An 18,825-nucleotide genomic window follows, 5' to 3' on the forward strand; every position below is an offset into this window, starting at 1 on the left:
AAAGTAGGAAAAGATCAATCTGCAACGTGTAAAAACTTCAAAAACATTTGCCACAGCCTAGCCAAACGGCAATGTGTTAGAATGGTCATCAACATACTGGATAACCCTCTATGCGACGAGCTTACTTTTTCGTCTGGAATGCTTCTTAATCGCGAAGAATGTCTGAGCGTAGTTCATTTGGATCCTTCCGTACAACTCATTTTTGTGCCCAAAACGGCGCATTTGAATGGAGTAGAATTCAGGATTAATCTAGTAGTAGGCGTAAAAAAGCATTTAGATGAGTATTACCCTACTTATGGTATCATCGAAGAAATTTTAATCATCGACAGCAAACTTCAGCTTCTGTTGCGGTTGTGCAAAACAAAATGTTACAAGGATTTTTACGAAGCATATGAAGTAGAAGTAACAGATGCTTATGAGTTGTTTTCTTCGGAAGAATGTTTTACGCACGCAACATTCGCCTTTTGGTCGCCATTCAAATGTTCCAATAAGTACATCTCAAGACGATTTTACAATCAGGATTATTAGAAGTAGGCCATTTCTGCTATAACTTTTAATATACATCTAGTATCTTATAACCGCTTATCTATTTCAAAAAGAGAAGAAATTGACGACTTGGATACCTTCCTACAACTTGATGACAATGACTTTACAAGACTGAAGCTAACTACTAAAATGATTAAAATTATTCAACGTGTGCCACGGGAGTACGATCAAGCAGGTGCGCAGGTTGAAGACGATCCACTCGGACTACACCCTGGTACAGGAGTCAATTCAACTATCCAAGTAATTCACCAAACAATACAGCATACAACTACCTCCGCGTCCTGTTCTACAACTACTCAACTGTCATCTTCTGCAACTGATCCGAACGACAATCCATACCAAGAAATTAACTTGGATGAGGTAAGCTTGATTATTCATACCTTATTGTAATTGAAAATTAACTGAATAATTAATCTTTTTAGATCATCAATATCGACCGTGTGTTTGAGAAAACTGAGGAAGGCATTGCAGTCATGGAAGCACTGAAAGAGACAACAAAACCAAATGAGACAATCATCAGAAAAGTGACTGCCTGAAGTCACTGTACGGCTGGTAAGCATTATAACGTCTATGGGCCCTATTATGTAAGCCAAGTCGAGCGTCATTTTTGTCACTAATCTATCTTGGTATCCGTTCTGTAATATCAAAGTAGACCAGTGACCAAAAGTGACGGTCGGCTTGACTTACATACACAACCCACCATAAGTATCGAATCACTTCAAAAGCAGTTGAATATTGCAGCACCTTGAAATGTTTGGACTCATCTAATATATATTAAGTGATGCAGGATAATTCCAACTTTTTGGAGATGCTGCAATATTCACTTCGAGTGTTGAAATACTTTTCGAAGCGATTCCATACTTATGGTGGTAAGCATAATAGGGTCCTATCTAAAAGAAAACTAAGGCTAGCACTTAATCATGAATACATCCCGATCAACATACAATTACTTCTGACACAACAACTTGCAACAGTTGAAAAAACATCAAACAAACTAAGGCGTACTAGTTCTGGAAATTACACCAGCTTTGACGGTATACACACATTGTGATACAAGAACATTTAAATCTTCTACGCTGTAATTGGTTCACGCCATATAGCTGATGCCCTAATTTTGTCAGATTACGTTGAATGCAACACTTGAATAAAGTACAATCCATACTGCTATACTGTTACTTATAATAACATGAACTGTAATTCTCATTTCAGCCGCCCGTGCAACTTTTATAAAAACCAGATTGCAGTTTCACTTGTCCAATCATACCCGATTACGGCTGCTGAGTCAACTGAAACGCCACAGGTAAAGGGGAATGAAGTTTGATATTGTATGGTTTCACTTATCGCAGATCAATTGTAGGCATTGTGGTTCCACCCACATACTAGGGGAACCAATCGGCATGCAGGACGCATTCATTATAGAATGGAGTACCTCTCCCGAAAATCTGAAGAACGCGTAACCAAGCGCCGACGAATCGCAGACCAGGGAGAAGATGTCCAGCTCATTTCTCCAGCAGCACCTGAAGATATCGATAAAGCTGTTAGTTATTTCAAAATACATATTGTAAGGCTATGTTTATTAATATTTTTAATTATGATTCCAGGAAAGCGAGTTGAGATTTCGGTAAAATTTTACAGATTTCTGTAAAAAAAATCTAAGTGTGTAGTGTTTCAAGTAGGGGATAGTCGGAGTAACAGTAGTAATAGTAAAAGTTGGAAAGTAAACGTACAAACTTGTCAATGCCAGTTTTGATTTTCCAATGACAGTTTTCATGACCAAATGATTAAGCGGCGCCGGTGGTGTAGTGGTAAGCGTGATTACCTCTCACCCCAGCAGGCCTGGGTTCTATCCCAGTCGGCGCCGCCGGGATGTTCTGAGGCATAACATCTCTGATCACGCCTTCCTTCGGAAGGGAAGTAAAACCGTTGGTCTCCGGTTCATGAGTTGATGGGTCGATAGGTAGGGTCCAGGTGTGGGTGCTACCTTCCTGGCGTCGGTAGCATTGGTGCTCAGCATGGAAAACAAGATCGACGGAAAACAAACCAAAGAAAAAAAAAAAGACCAAATGATTATATTTGTTCCTCATTTCCTAGTTTTAGTTCCTAATTCATAACATGTCTAACTTTCTATCCACATTTGTTAACTAAAACCTAAATGTAATTTTTAATTTTATGACGATAAGTTGCTCAAAATAGCAGCCTGTAATTCCGAACCAGAATCCGCCTCCAATTCAATGTGGATTCGTAAATTCAAAGTTGTACTAAAAGCTAAATAGTTACCTATAAATACTACCTAAATCGTTCACAACTAGAGCCGGACCACTAATGAAAACCAAAACTACAACCCTGAAAAACGTATCAATATTTTCGAAGGCGAACACTCCCTCAACCTTTTCTTGCTACCAATTCTGTCCAATTGTTAGGTATCCAAATTATAGTAATTCGTAAATTTATCATAGCATATATGGATGAATTATCTATTATTGAATAACTTTTATTTATGACAATTACATGAAAATAATTAAATATAACCAAAACATGACTATTAAAATCTCAAAAATATATTATCACAAATGTATTTCACGCAACCAGACCTGCTCCCACTAAACATGAAAAGTACTAAAACAAAACAAGTACATAGATAATCATCTCGTAAAAAAAGGAACATTACTAAACAAACAAACCGGCGAAGCAGCTGGCGAGTCAGGTCAAAATCAAACAGTGCGGAGACCCTATTGAAGAGTCTCTGTAAACCACCGATTGCACCGAACATGCTATAATTAGTTCGCTGTATGGGCAGGCGCAGCATTGAATTATTCCGTAGGGCTCGGGGTTGAACATTGATGTCAATTTGCTCAAGGAGGACAGGGCAATCGGTGCGTCCTTGCAAAATATTCGCAATTAGCAATGCCCTTGCTGTATCTCTTCGGACCGACAGGCGCTCCAGATGGATCAGTTGCAAACGACTTTCGTAGCTAGGCAATCGGAGGGGATCCGTCCACGGCAGTTTACGTAGCGCTTATCTCAGGAACCGTCGCTGAACAGACTCACAGACTCTTTCGACACCGTTGTTGTAGTGAGGAGTCCAGACAACCGAGCAGTATTCTAATATGGAGCGAGACAAGCAGCAGTACAACGATTTAAGGCAGTAGATATCCGTGAAGTCTTTGGCAATCCTGAAGATAAACCCTAGAATTCTAGAAACCCTAGAAGCTTTGTCGACGGCGTGCGAGATGTGCTGCTTAAAAGAGAGTTTTGTATCCAGAATCACGCCTAGATGCTTAATTTGGCTGACGCGCTCAATTTCAGTGCCTAACAAAACATACTTGAACATCTTCTTTCCTTTATTTAACGTCGGACTCTGTTCCGCAATCTTGTGCCAATCACCGACGGACATCGATTGCCATCCATTGACGGCAATCGAATGTGCAGGAAGGCAGCTTCCACACCTGCGTAGTATATCGCACCCATTCACAACACACATGGGCCGGGACCAACGGCTTAACTTCCCTTCCGAAGGAAGACGTGACCAGAGATTTTTATGCCTCAGAAAAATCCCACCGACCTCGGCTGGGATTGAACCTAGACCCATTGGGGTGTTAGAAAGCAGTCACGCTTACCACAACAACACCGGCGCCGGCTACTTGAACATAATAGTCTCTTTCTTGCGCGAAAAAGAGATAACCGAGCATTTGGACGGGTTAACCTCCATACGATTCAGAATACACCAATCAGCAAAAGCATTCAGCTGACGTTGAAGCAAGCAACAGTCTTCAATTGAGTGAATTCGGAGGTAGAGTTTAAGGTCATCTGCGTAAGATAATCGTGGTCCTCAATTACCAGATTCACGTCGTTGAAATAAATCAGGGAAATCAGCGGTCCCAGGTGACTACCGTACGGGACTGGTGATCACCAATGACAACAGTAAGATAGCGATCGGTGAGGCTACGGCTGAAACCATTGCAAAAGGCAGTTGTGGATACCAAGCCTGTCCAGTTTAGCGATTGATATGCGGTGATTCAATTTATCGAAGGCAGCAGATAAGTCAGTATAAATGACATCCGTCTGAGCACGATCCGACATACTGTTAAGGCCCACGCACATTAGATCCGGATCGGACGCGTTGCGGCAAAGTGACAGCTGAATCTATTGTTTAACTGTCAAATTTACGTCAACGCAACGCAAACGGATCTAATGTGGGTGGCCCTTTAGAGATGTAGGAAGTAAGGCACAGCAAGTTAGTGGCAGTGGAGCGACCAGCCATGAAACCATGCTGGTCGATACTAATATACGGCTTACAATGGAACCGTTCCATAACAACGAGTTCGAACAATTTAGCAACAGCGCTAAGCGAAGTAATGCCACGGTAGTTGCCATCGTCCTGTTTGTTGCCTTTTTTATGTACTGGAAACATGTGCGCTAGCTTCCAACAGGATGGGAAAACACCGACGTCCACAGACCGTTGAAAAACGTGCAGCAGTGGAGACAACAAACTTCCGTCAGGACCCGGATTGTACGACGACTTGAGTTTCGAGAAAGCCCTGAAAAACATCTCGGGATTGATGTCAATTCTGCTCATGGTTTGGCCAGAGAGTGGTACGTAATTGGCAGCCAGTCGGGCATGGTCGTCACTCAGTCTCTCGTCCGTAAATACACTAGCAAATTTTTCAGAGAACAGCTGACAGATATCTTGCGTAGATGACCAGCTTCATGACGTTGTTCGTTGACAAACTTCCAAAACTGCTTGGGACATGACTTGAGCTTTCTCCGCAATCCACGTCGATACTGAAGAAAGCACCGTTTCGCAACTCGTTTGTATGCGTGATTGATCCTGACATAGTGACGTTGAAGGGATAGTGTGCGGTGCTTCGTGAACTTCCTACGAGCGGCTCTCTTTCTGGATTTCAGTCGACGAAATTCGCTCATATGCCATGGTGGATGGGTCGTATGATGATGAATCTTTTTCGGAACGTGTCTGTCAATGATATATGCCAAGACATTGGAAATAGTTTGAGCGGCGGACTCAATGTCAACGGTGTCCAATATGTCGTCCCAATCTAAATTGGAAAGTAACTCGGCGATACTACCATGGTCGGCGTTGCGAAAATCGTAGGAAACGGTGGCAGGTGAAATATTAAAATGATGCAGGGGGGTGACCCCGGCGTAGTGGTTAACATCCATACCTCTCACGCCAAAGACACGAGTTCAAATCTCACCCCCGGACAAGTCACGAATGACCCACGAGTGTTAAAGTGACTATAATAAACAAAAAAAAAAAAAAATCATGCATCAGCTTAGTACTTACAGCTTAGCTATAATGATACCTTGTACATGCTAGACACAAGAAGAGACTAAAAGCGAAGACAACAAATCAAGAAGACTGGCAACTCTTCCAATTTTCTCATACGAACGCTATGAGACAGGTACAATCGCGTCATCTGCCGCTCTAAGGTAAATGCTTCGAACGAATTTGATAGCAAAGATTACATCCTCAGAAGTTCCAAATTTAACTTTAATCGACGACAACAAATCAAGAAGACTGGCAACTTTGCCAGAATCCAAGCGACAGACACAGTAGAAGTAGAAGCAACGCATATAAAAATGAGCAAATACACAAAACTTAATTCTGAGGATGGAACCTTTGCAATCCAATTCATTCGGAGCATTTACCTTTGAGCGGCAGATGACGCGATTCTGCCTGTCTCATACCGGACGTATGAGAAAATGGAAGAGTTGCCAGTCTTCTTGATATGTTGCCTTTGCTTTAATTCTAATCCAATCGAAAGGAATGAACTCCAAACTTGTGATTGTGCCCTTGTTTGAAACTAGATACTATTTGAATTTCTGGGGTATTTTAATTTTTTATATTAAAAATGGACTTATTTTTGGTTGAACCCATTCCGTTCCAATGTACTATTTACTCGTACTTTATACGGTGTTTTTTTTTTTATAAAAAAAGCTTGTTCAACTTGAAAAAATATTCAAAAAACTTTACTAATATCTTCGTCTATCTGGAGATTTTTGAATACTTCCTGAAGTCTAGGAAGGATGCCTGATAGAATATCCTGTAACCTATGCAACGTTCTCTGAACATCTACAAAACTCCCTTAAGTTTTGCAAAATTTCCTCAACTTCAACGAAGTTCCCTGAATTTATTCCAAATTTCATAGTTTTTGCCATGTATCTTAATTCTATAAAGATATATGAGGATTTTTGAACTTCTGAGAAGACCCCCTTCATCTAAAAATATTCTTGAACATCTGGAAAGTTCCTTGAAATTTAACGAAGATCCTAAAACTTCCAAGAAGTTCATTGCGCTTTTTTAAATAAGATCTCAAACAAACTACAACGAATTTCCCTAAGCTGAAGCGAGGATCCCTGAATTCTTATAAGTTTGCAGAACTATTTTTAGAATGACATGAAGTTTTATGCAGTTTCTAAAAATGCTACGAAACTTCCTAATCTTCTACAAAGTTTATTGTACTTCTACGTTTCTCGTTGATTTGGAATTTCTTAAACTTGTACGTAATTCCCTAAACTATTCCAAGCTCATGAGGCTTTAAAAATGTATCATGAAATTATATGAAGATCCCAGAACAATAATGAGGAAATTAAATAATGTTTAACCACAGACAAACAGACGTAACTCTTTGAAAAAGTTTTTCTTGAAAACATAGTATCTCAAAACATAGGACCTCAGTAACGACATCTCTCGGGCTTCTCGCGGAAAACAAGCTTGCTCGCCAACTCGCAAACAATATTGCATAAAAGTTCTATAGAATGTATGGAAACGTCAAAATGATCCGATGCCAGCGCTGCGGCGAGTAGTTCGCGGAACTTATAATATTGAAATCAACCGTTAAATGCGTGAACGAAGATACACAATGAAGAGTTACGTCTGTTTGTCTGTGGTTTAACTTTTACGAAGATACCTACACTTAAATAGAGTTCCCACTTCTACGCAGTTTTCTGAAGTTTTACAAAGCTCTTTGAGTTTCTACGATTTTTCTGAAGCACTATGAAGTTCCCTGAATGTCTACTAAGTTTCGTTAATTTCTAAGTTCCCTGAACTTCTTAGAAGTTTTCCCTGAGGTTAAAGAAAAATCCCTGTACTCTTGGCCAATTCGTAAAGCCTGAAGATGGTATCGACAATCATTATGGTATCGATTAAATGTTAGTATAATATAAATGGTCGACGTTGTTTCTTGTAGTCTAGAACATTAAGAAAAGTAGACATTCATAAAAATCAATAAAAATAAAAAGTAGTCGCGAAACTGCTTGATAAAATACCGATGCATAAAAAAAAACACCCAAAATTGCTAGGGGGTGTCTAAATAATTTTTGAAGGGGTCTGCCCCCCTTGACACTCCCATTAGCTACGCCAATGGCTCCCAGACCATCCCAATAGGGTGCTCATTTTACCCCAACGGTATTTCGGTTACAAACCGAATATTTTTTAAATCTTCTTTCATAAGATTTAAAAGTTTAATTTTAATATTTAATTTGTATTCATTATGTAAATAGTAGACTGGCCTACATTTATATAAGGGAAATATGTTATCATTTTTTTAAACCAACAACCCCTAGATTTGTACAATTGGGTGAGAAAACCCCTCTCTGAAAATTCCAGCTCATTCGGATGTAACACGAGCTGGCGCTTTTGATTTAAAGTTTATATGGGGATATTGGTTGAAATGTATGGAGCAATAATATTCCTCCACTCTTTCGTGCATAGAACTGGTTCAGCAAACTCGATTAGGCTCATAATCAGCACACGTAGCTTAAAATATAAGGAACAACTTTTATGAAGGCAGCATCACGATTCAAGTTAGTATTATGGAGATATAAATTAATGATTTTCATTCTGCTAGTATATAGCAGCAAAATACAGGCAGCTTACGCAACGTATCAACTAGCTTACAACTAAAAATAAAAGTTCATAGAGGAAATGGATGCAATGTCGGCCTAAGTGGCCCTAATTTGGGCCCATACATAAATTTAGCAATCGACTCAATTTTCAATAGCGACCAAAAATATCCAGTAGTACCGTCCCAATCACGCGTGTCATTCTGACTCGTGTCTTTTTGGTACGATAACCACTCTCTGAATGTTTCAGCCCTTTGACGCTACACGGGCTGGCGCTTTTGGTTTAATGGTCATTTACAAAATGCTCATATACATTCAAAAGCGAATATCTCAATAAAACTAACTGGATTCATGATGCAATCTTCAGCAAAGTTGTTACTCCTTAACTGAACTACAAGTTTTGAAAATCTAAATCAAATCGAGAATAAGGAAACTTTTTTATAATCGATAGAGTGTGTATACACAAATTCAAATTAAAATCCCCAGCTCACTTAGAACCAAATGAGCTGAAACTTTCGGATAATGGTTTTCTCACCATAAAGGCACAAATCTAGCGGATGCCAAGTGAAAAACTAGAACTTTTATTTTTGTTGGACAGTCTAGTAAATTGGGTTTGAAACTATAAATTCGGTTAACAATCATTCGAATTCTCCACTGAATTTGCTATCATTAGTGATGATTTTCTTAAGGTGTACAAACTGCCCCACTTTCCCCTATTTATTTTTTAGTAAATAAATTTCCTCAGTTCCTCTCCAGTACTGGCTCACCCACCATATTACAGTATGTATATTTTTTTATCGTTTAAAGTCATGAGAAGAGATGTTTACCCTTCTTCTGTAGATTCTTGGACTAATTTGCGGGATTGCATATACAAAATTCATAAATGTATTAACTTACTAACGAAACACATAATAACGCTTTGGTTGTTGCCATATAAGCCCATATTTAGAGTCAACATTGTGTTAAGTTTACAACTTCATGCGATACAACTATTTTCTCTACACTTCCTTATGGCTTGCGATCCTAATCCTCTGATTGCGATGTAGGACTAGGTAATTGCCAACAGCGCTGATCCATTTTCCCATGACTGCGTTTTATTAGGCTTAATTTAATTTGAAATTCTAGTGAGCGCGCTTTGAACTGACTACGATGACAATGAGTACTACTATCCACGAGGTGGCTATCTAAAACCGGTTGCTCGTTTACGGTGGGGATAGGGTAGAGCTTTTAATTGTAAAATAACATTACCTTTCACAAGCTCCTGCGACGGCTACGGGTAGTGTCTGCCTGCGGCGGTGAATGGTCCGCGAATGTTTATTCGAGTAGCTGTCAGTTTATGTTCAATATTTTTATAGTTTTGACTGAGAAAATTGCGTTCCGGTTTCGCGGGAAATGCGTACCAACTTATGGTGTAAGGTTTTAATTATGAATGTGGCACGTATATTGATTTATTTACATTAGGAATAAATGACTTTCCTGGTCCAAACGCAATCTGATGGTAGATGTATTTCAAAATAGGGTTAATAATTCGATCGTTAAAATTTGATTCCTTTAGTGCAAAACATTCAAAAAGTACTCTAATCTGCAGCTCATAACAAAACTGTAACCTTAAATCTAACGGAAAAGATCTATTTCCCTTTCCTACAATCCATCGGTCTCAATGATGTTGTAATTCCATTTACACACCCATAGTTCAGATGGTTCAACCCCTTTGGCAACAACTGTACATGATGAAAAGATGCCGATCTCCGGAAAGTGTAAAAATAGTGGCTGCTGCTGCAATCCTTCGGTACTTCTGTGTACCGCGGATAGTAAAATAAATAATAGAGAAAATAAGAAAATTACCCGCCCTCAAAGTGTCTTGTGAATAGTCCACCGCGTTACCGTCGTCATTCAGTTTTCAGACTCCTTCCTTTTTCATCAAGCTACCGACATCGTCGACGACGACGACGCCGGAGGATGTGCCCTGAACACTTTGTTTAGCTGCCACTGCTGTTTCTGGTGGTAGGTAATGCAGCTTCTCACCTTTTCCGATTGCCTGCGCGCTGCAGCCGAGCAACCGCGTATTATGATGTCTAACGAAACGGAACGGTTCCCTCTATTATTCAAATCCAAAATACACAACATAAACATCCCCACTCTCTCTCTCTTTCGGACTGGATGATTCGAAATAGGGCTACCATGATGAAATTTTAAAAGACTGACCCATGAACTAGATCAGAGTGAATAAAATTCAAATATGGTCGAAAGATCTACTCAACAGATTCCATCTCACAACTTTGAGACCATAAATATAAAAGTCAGGTATGATTTTGTCAGTTAAAACTGTAACATGTTGTTTGGTTCAAGTGAACAAACATTCGAATATGTTCTCTCTCTTTTAATATATAGTCTACAAATTACCAATTGGCTGCCATGTCCATCCTTGGTCACCCTACAGGAAAGCCCTCTCTCTGGATGCTGTGCTTCTCAAGTGAGTGAGAAGTACAACACGGACAGCACCAGCAGAAGCCAAGCTGCACCAAAAAAACGGAAAAGAGGCCGAGAACTTACCGCAAATCTGTCTATCATGTCTCCGGAGATTATTAATTTTCCGTCGGTTTACGAAGCTGATGCTATAGCGAAGCTATGTATGTTCAACCCCAGAGGCCTATCATCAATAATTTTCGCCGCCACTCACTGTTGATACTACCGCGGCGATTCACTTCGCTCTCCATCGTGTGCAGCGAACGCAGCCTACTGTATTTGTTGTTGCGCGAATGGTCAGACGGCATCGGCGGCAGCATCTTACGAAATTCTTTTCACTGCGCGCTAAGTCATGAATTACCTATGTCTGCAAATAAATATCTCCAGATCAGAGAATAAATACCTCCAGAGTCTCTGCCTTTCTTTTCAAATTAGTTTATTTACTCTCATTCTCTCTTAACCTTTAGGAAAACGGAAAAAAGTTTCAAATTACAGCTTTGTGATGAATACTTTCTGTCTACCTGTATATGTGGATGGATTCGCATCGCAACGCGCTTTAGCTATTATTTTGTAGTGACAAAGGGTAGTGATGAGGCGGAACGATTGATCCTTTTTTGCATTGGCGGGAATCGTCATAAAGTAGTTCTATATCTTGTCAAACATAGAACAGTTTTGATCAAATTACCTTATACTACGGTCAGACTGTAGCTGATATCACGTACGTAATTTGGTTGTCTTACAATGAGCACTCATACATCAAATTTTCACCGGAAATTACAGGTATGACTTTTGATATCAAGATCTATATTACGTGACATCAGCTATAGTCTGAACGTACTATTATGCTACTATAGCTGACATTACGTAATGTAGCCTATTTTGATATCAAATTTCATACATATGATTGACAGACAAAATTTGTCGTATAAGTGATCATTGCCAGGCAGCTTCTGTTACGTTATATCAGTACTCACACTAATGTTTTGTTCAGATTGGACAGTAATAATATTAACGACTTTCAGTCAAATTAATTGTTTTATGGAAAATTTAGAAGAGAGAAAAGATTTAGATTGCATTTAAATATGAGATGAACTAGCCACCTGGCTAAAAATCTAAATAATAAAGAATTAAAAAAGCACGTTTAAATCGCAAGTTTCCTCTAGTAAACATACCCGTCTTCCCCCGATAATGTGTGCCTGTACCGCTCTAGCTTCTTAGGAACAATCAACGATTAACTAACACAAATCGTTTCAAATATATCACACAGCTTGTAATGCACCCGTGTACTGTAATGGGACTTGAGGGCTGTTCATAAACTACGTAGACTAATTTTGAGAGGTTTCAGATCCCCCCTCCTCCCCTCATCCCGCGTAGACAATCGCCCATACATTTTTTTTTTGAAAATGTGTATGGAGCGTAGACCCTGCCTCTCCCTAAAGTGTATAGGTAGTTCCTCCTTGTAGCTCCTCGTGGCTTCCAATCCCACTGGTTGCCATAGACATTTTCGCAATTTTTTGCATACATATGTTTCCACAGTATCTTATAACTTTTTAATAATTTACATTAATATAATTGAAATCGTTTTTCATTTCGGACCCAATTGAGTTAGTTTACTTTTGTAAAATATATCGGTTACTATACATCATCTGATAGGGTTTCGTTTTCTGAACGCAACGATATTTAAATCAAGATTTAAAGCAAAATAACCACTGCACTGTTTGACACTAAACTAACAAACTGAGAGCTCGCTCTCATACAAATGCCCACCGAAGAGCGCTAGATCCTAAGATGGTGATTTTTTATAATATATAATATCGAACTTGCACACATAAACGCACCAAAATTGAAGGAATTATGGATTTCGTTTCCTTTCGACATGCAGATTACGAATATGCAACACCCCTAAAGAACCCAATTGTAACTATCGCCCAATCTTTTTTATCTATTTTATTGACTTTGTCGATTGAACATATCGCAATATTTTTTGTGTTCACCACCAGATAGCGTAAAGGATGCTTGTATATAAACACACACTATTTCAAACTCCCCATATTTCAGTAGGATCCATTCAAATCGATCAAAAGTGAAGCTACTCAAAAATAATTAAACAACTTGAAAAATGGACAAATTTGACCTGAATCCGATCGGTGTTGTTCATTTGTCAACATGCCAATCCCAACTTAGTTTACTCATTTTTGAATAGCTTCTGACCAATATGGGTGGATCCTACTCGAAACTGGTGAGCTTTGAAAAAGCGTGAATATTTCACAGACGGTGGTTGTCCTCACTGCAATTTTTGATGCCCCTGTAACTGAACATGCATACACGGCCATTACGAAGTCTCAAAATTAAATAATAATAAATTTTGTTCATCTAGGGGAATTTACGTATTCTCGGCAACCTAAGCAGTGACCTTCTTTCTATAGTCTTTTTCTCTAAGGAACGCACACATATGCAGTATTGGTTTGTTTACAATCTTTTGCTTCCAGCTGCTCTAACAATTTCAGTCGAATGAATTGTCAAAAACTGTTTTGAAACGCTTTTACAAAGCTCCAATCTTCTCTAGTGAGAGCGAGTATTGTCGGCAACCAGTTTTTCTTCGGCAACCGTTCCATTTGAACTGCATGTATCGGCAACTCGAAATCAGCTACAATTTGTAGTGCGTGTGTTGCATTTCAAGAAAACCTTGCTAGATTGCTTTTTCTCAGTGGTAAAAATATAGTCAAAGTGAATCGTTTGCATGCATTCAGCGAAGTGTTTTCGTAAGAAAATCCAGTGAAAATAGTGTTTCAATTTGTGTTGCCGAAAATAGTCTGTCATGCCGAAGCCGTCATTTCCCCTATTTGCAAAGTTAAAAGATTCATTTTTTTTCTCAAAAGTGAGGTAAAAAACAAAGTTTATCGATACATAGGGGAAATGGATGTAATGTCGGGCTATATGCCCCTGATTTGGGCCCATACATAAATTCAGCAACCGACTAAATTTTCAATAGCGACCAAAAATATCCATTAGTACCGTCCCAATGACGCGATCATCTAGTTAAAATTGATAAATAGCAGATTTTTAGCGATGGGCCCAATCTTAGATCCATAGGCCAACATTAGAGCCATTTCCCCTATATCATTAGTATTATGATTATCAATACGAGATATATTCTATATAAAGTTGACTGATATTACAAATCCGACAACCTTAAAGATTGTCATCACCATAATCATTAAGTTCAGGAACCCATACGAGAAAGCACAAACAAACAGACGTAACTCTTCATTCAAGATCATCGTACAAGCGTTTAGAGCAACCGTAACGGTTGTTGTCATTTGCGCGACTATTTTAACAGCGCACAGCGCTCTCATTTTAGTTTAGTCACTCTTCTCCACACCGGTCGCTGCTATCGCGGTTAGCAATTTACTCGCCGTAGTCCGTACCGGTAGTGAGCATTTTGACATTTCTACGAATAGCAACCTTTCTCCCGCGCTGCTATCGCGCTGCTAAATTTGGTAACGCGCTTCTCACCGAGAAGCCGACTGCTATTTTAGTTACTCGTATGGCAACCCCCGATACGGTAGCTGCGCTATGATGAGGGCTGCTAAAATGAGTTTAGCAGCGTACCGTTACGGTTACGAACTACTCACTGAATCGAATCACTTTGACGTTTCTACACGGAAAGGAATGGTGCAGTAGAATCTACCATATTGGTGGTTTAAATTAAACGTAACGTACCTACGTTTTTTTGCAGACTACATCATGTGTTCACAACGAGCACAAGTGTAGTCAAAAATACTATTCAGTAAACATTCTCAGTTTATTGTATTTCCAACTGAGAATGCTCTCACTTTTACTACGGGTTTGTGCATTGGCTTAGATACATTCTGCTATAAAATAATTGTTGAATTTACTATGCTCTGTGATGTTTTGCTATGGCATGGTAGTTATTGTTTTGTTTTTCAATTTATTTTTGAGGGATGTTTTTAAATTTTACTTTCCAAATCGAAAATCTAGATTTTATTCATTAAAATTTATGGAACAATATACCATAACACAAGCAACAATATTAGTTAGAAATTTAAATTATAAACAATAATTCCTGCAACATTCATTATGGTTGATCTTCCAGAAATTTCACTTTGCCGTGGCACAGTTCCCTGGTCCTAATTCCAGAGCAATTGGATTCAGTGGCTTCAGCTTCAAAAAGTTCCAGCAGCCGAGAGCTACTCCATCAGAGTTCGTGGGTGTTTGAAATGGTGCCGCTTATTGCAATATTGGTTTGTGCTATGAGCTGTAAATCGGGAGACGTTGTCGTCTGAATGCGTCATAATGGGCGGCAGATTCAGGTTACATTTTTGCTTCCAACTACAATATTCGAAAGAAAACAAATAAATTAAGATTGAAAATTCCAGCTAGCATACTTACCTAGCAAAACAACGATCTTTCACAATAATTTTCATTTTTTTTTTTCGAAGTATTCCACTCACAACTGGAGAAGGCGATATGGTTGCTGTCTAGTTCGATGATGGGAAAGACGATATTTTTCATATTTACAAATGGCTGCAACCAGAAGTTTAGTGTGAATCGGAAAATACCACAAGCATGGTATTTTCAATCGCATAATATTATCAGTGAAAAACTGTCGGTATTGTGCAATTAATTCTACCATATTAATGGTAGATACGTAGACAGAAGACAATTTTATCTCATTAGCGGAAGTTGCAGCTACCATGAAAATGGTAACTTTGAAGAGGAATAGCTGCTTGAATTGTCGATAAAATGTTGTTAGTTTTACCATGGCATTTCTAGCCAATGCATAGTAGATTTGAACATATCGTAGTAAATATTGAGTAATTTGTATTTATATCTACTATTTCGTGGCATAGTAGAAACAAACACTCTTTTCGAGTGTGAGCTACCATTTAAATGATTTCAGTGTATATATTCTGTTTATCTTGCATTCAATATTGATAGCGACTTGTTTGCCACAACAAGCTCGAGAGATGTCGTTATTGAGGTCCTATTTATTGCAGGAGCGGGATGTGCTGTCAAATCGGCATACTGATCATCCATAAACGAAATGTAAACACACGGAGAATAAAATATATTAGAAGCAATATTTTTTCCGGTAAAAATAATTACTTTGCTCATTTGTTTTATACGAGGGGGGTGACACATCTAAATCTTAATTTCAGATGCTCAGCAAATCTCACACTAGCGAATTTTAATACTTCACGGTAAGAAAAAATACTCAAAATTAAGTTAAAAAAAACTCAACGTTGGGTTCTATCATTTGAGGTCCGCCGTTGAGTGAATCAGAAAAGCGGCGTTGTTTAAAATTTACTCAACTATTGAGTAATAATAAATGAACTCAAATATAAGTTTATTTTCATTGAGGTTGCTTTTATGCGCCTTTAACCATTTCATTTTCACAAGCGTTGATAGACGAATGGTCAACACACGGGCCCCGTAATCTCAACGTCCATGGTTCGTTTCCAGACTGCTCCGTTTTATTATTTTTTGTCAACTTGGTCAACGCCAGGATTACTCAAAATTGAGTTTTCTTCTTTAACTTAATTTTACCTAGCCCCACGGAAGCCACGTGATGAGTGAAAGGAACTCAATTTTGGGTACTTTTTTCTTACCGTGTAGGAAAATCTTCTTTAATTTCTCGCATCTACTTGCATCGTGCATCATCTTTTTGTAGGAAATCTTCAGAATCGTCATCAAACTTCTTTCTATCCACGCAGCGTGCGCGCAGCTAACCACAGCAAAACACATTTTTTTTCCTGCATCGTAGAGAGTCGCTCCCTCGGTTTTATAGATAACTCAAAACTATAGTTGATTTGACTACAAATAAAGGACAACAACTATATTCCATAGCTTGCTCAACAATATTTTTCAGTTGATGAGCAAACGTCAAACGTCAAAATACAACTATACTTCAGTTGATTCAACTAAATTATTGCTGGGAAAACTATATTTTATTAAACGAATTGCTCTTCATTATCGACATTATTGGAAGTTTTCTTTACCGACCTTAAAACACCACTGCAAAATCTAAGGAAAATACATACTCCACGTCTCACAAGTTAAAAATTAGGTTAAAATTATGTGGATTTTTGATGATGACTTGAAACCAATTTTTTTTTTTTTTTTTTTTTTTTCCTTTGGTTTGTTTTTTCCGTCGATCTTGTTTTCCGTGCTGAGCACCAATGCTACCGACGTGCCAGGAAGGCAGCTCCCACACCTGGACCCTACCTATCGACCCATCAACTCATGAACCGGGGACCAACGGCTTTACTTCCCATCCGAAGGAAGGCGTGATCAGAGATGTTATGCCTCAGAACATCCCGGTGGCGCCGACTGGGATTGAACCCAGGCTAGGTGGGGTGAGAGGCAATCACGCTTACCACTACACCACCGGCGCCGCTAGGATTGTTTTCTTAACTTAATGAATTTGTTCTCCATGTAGGTAAGGCACAGTGAATGTGTCGTCTCTTTCGTTCTCCCGCTTTTCAAATGGTTATACGAGTGTGACGTCAAATTCCATCATCAATTGGGTTCATTAATTTTGAAAAATGTATCGGTTGTTATACATTATCTGAAAGAAAATATGATATCTGATGAAAAAATCCTTTGAAATCATCAAAATTGTTTTCTTTTAAAGGCTTATTTCCAACCATCAACTCTATGATACATCTGGATGTTACACCTTGCACCGAAACTACGAATTAAAGTGTTCTAATATGCTAAACATTCTAATTCGGTAGTATCTGTATATAGTCAGACCTCCTCCATTTTAAATGCATTTGTTGCATATTTCTCGTGTAGACAACAAACAAAAAAAAAAGACCGAGAAATCTCCGGGCATACTTCCACTCTCGCAAAGGCATAAAAACAAACAAAGAAATCCCGAGTGTGTATTTCAACGGCGTATTACCAGTGTTGGCCGTTCAAGAAGATCAGGAGGTAACAACATGTAAGAAATTATCAAGGCTTATGATGTTTACTTCTTTATTTCCCGGAAAAAAAATCCATTTTTTCACGTTTAAGCCATGGATGCTAATAGATTACGCTATGAACTATAATTCAAGTTAATAAAATTATCCAAAAAAGTAACACTTTTTAAATGGGATTTGGCTTTTGGATACCAAAATTCGCAAGCAGTTTTATCGATATGGGGATTTCTAAATTCCACCTTTTTCAAATGTTAGTCTAGAATTCACGTTGCCACACCACACGGTAAGAAAAAAGTACCCAAAAGTAAGTTATTTTCACTCATCTCGGCACTATAGTGCAGGAACCCAAAAGTAGGTAAAGTAGGTCAAAGTCTAGAAGAAGGACAGCTCCAAGTATCGGCATCAATACCGATGGTCTTCTTTCCTTTATTTAACGTTGGTCTCTGTTCCGCAATCTAGTGCCAATCACCGACGGACATCGAATGTGCAGGAAGGCAGCTTCCACACCTGCGTAGGATATCGCACCCATTCAACACACATGGGCCGGGACCAACGGCTTTACTTCCCTTCCGAAGGAAGACGTGACCAGAGATTTGTATGCCTCAGAAAAATCCCACCGACCTCGGCTGGAATTGAACCCAGACCTATTGGGGTGTTAGAAAGAAGTCACGCTTACCACTACACCACCGGCGCCGGCCAATACCGATGGTGGAAATATTAAATATTTTAATATGTGTGATATTTGCGAATCTTATACTTATGCTGACAGTTGTTTATTTGTGTTTGACTATGTGGACACTATGGATTTCACACGAGAGGCAAATCATTCCTTGATGATCTTGCTGGCCACCGCTACCGAAATCCGCTCCTTGTTCTAATAAATTCGGCCGCACTTCCGTTCCCAGGAAATAGCCATTAATTTCCACGTCTGCGATGGAACGGGAATTGACTGACTACGCCGTCTCTGTAAACGGAGTCCCAGAGTGATGGTTCCGAGGTC

This window comes from Ochlerotatus camptorhynchus, unplaced genomic scaffold (assembly GCF_037179485.1).
Source record: "Ochlerotatus camptorhynchus isolate MF236.1 unplaced genomic scaffold, CSIRO-AGI_Acam_v1.1 ptg000320l, whole genome shotgun sequence".
Lineage (NCBI taxonomy): Eukaryota > Metazoa > Arthropoda > Insecta > Diptera > Culicidae > Ochlerotatus > Ochlerotatus camptorhynchus.